This window comes from Cebus imitator, unplaced genomic scaffold, assembly GCF_001604975.1.
Source record: "Cebus imitator isolate Cc_AM_T3 unplaced genomic scaffold, Cebus_imitator-1.0 Scaffold554, whole genome shotgun sequence".
Taxonomy (NCBI): Eukaryota; Metazoa; Chordata; class Mammalia; order Primates; family Cebidae; genus Cebus; species Cebus imitator.
Window position 1 is genome coordinate 34,942 of NW_016107869.1, and position 1,040 is coordinate 35,981.

The window sequence follows — 1,040 nt, forward strand, 5'->3', positions numbered from 1 at the left end:
TGACCAGGATGGTCTCGATCTCTTGACCTCGTGATCCACCCGCCTCGGCCTTCCAAAGTGCTGGGATTACAGGCTTGAGCCACCGTGCCCGGCCCAACAATTCTTGCTAATTAAAATTATTTTGGTTATAATAAGAGAGACATGAATAGCCTTACTTACTGAGCTTTGTAAAGAATGCCAAGATCTACAGGAGTCAAGAGTAAAAGAGGGAGGATAATGGTATAAATCGAAAAAAAAAATCTGATGCATTTGACTTAATATAGTGTCTCAAAGTTAGAAGAGTCTTCAGATTGAAGAATAGCCATCTGTTAGATAATGGGCAGAAAGTACATTCGATAGCAGATCCTCAGGCTTCAACCCCAGGTACCATTTCAGCAGCCACATTTGCTAGGTTCGTCCATTACCAAAGCCCTGTCTAGCTAATCAGCTTCAAAAGTTTTTAGAATTCCTGGTCTTTCCTCCTTAGAAAAGCCTGTTGCTCCTTCAAGTCAACAGATTTATTCCGTCATCACTGATTTTCTCTTCTAACGCATGCCAACTAGCATCAATTAAAACAGCAACAACAAGTAGTAATAGTAGTTCAAATGTCTCCAGCAGAGATTTCGTAATCAACAATGATTTGCTCACTAAACGTGTCCTGTTTGGAGACTCACTTTTGGTAGAATCCAACTTCATTTATATTCACTTTTATGTTGACTAAGTTCAGTGAGGACTCATGTACTTTATAATGTGGTGAAGGAGTAGCTTTGGATGCTTATCAGTATGCCTTTAAAATGCCAATATAGGCCAGGCTCAGTGGCTCATGCCTGTAATCCCAGCACTTTGGGAGGCTGAGGCAAGTGGATCACTTGAGGTCAGGAGTTCGAGACCAGCCTGTGCATCATGGCAAAACCCCGTCTCTATTAAAAATACAAAAAATTGGCTGGGCACAGTGGCTCAAGCCTATAATCCCAGCACTTTGGGAGGCCGAGGCGGGTGGATCACGAGGTCAAGAGATTGAGACCACCCTGGTCAACATGGTGAAACCCCGTCTCTACTAA

The 1,040-nt window shown here is 42.9% G+C and overlaps 1 protein-coding gene across 1 annotated transcript in view; it reads left to right on the forward strand.

Annotated features, from left to right (window-relative positions):
- LOC108293950 (dedicator of cytokinesis protein 4-like) overlaps nucleotides 1-1,040 on the forward strand; it is a gene marked incomplete at its 5' end in the record, with an annotated part of 85,572 nt that overhangs the window by 30,635 nt on the left and 53,897 nt on the right. The window lies entirely within an intron of this gene.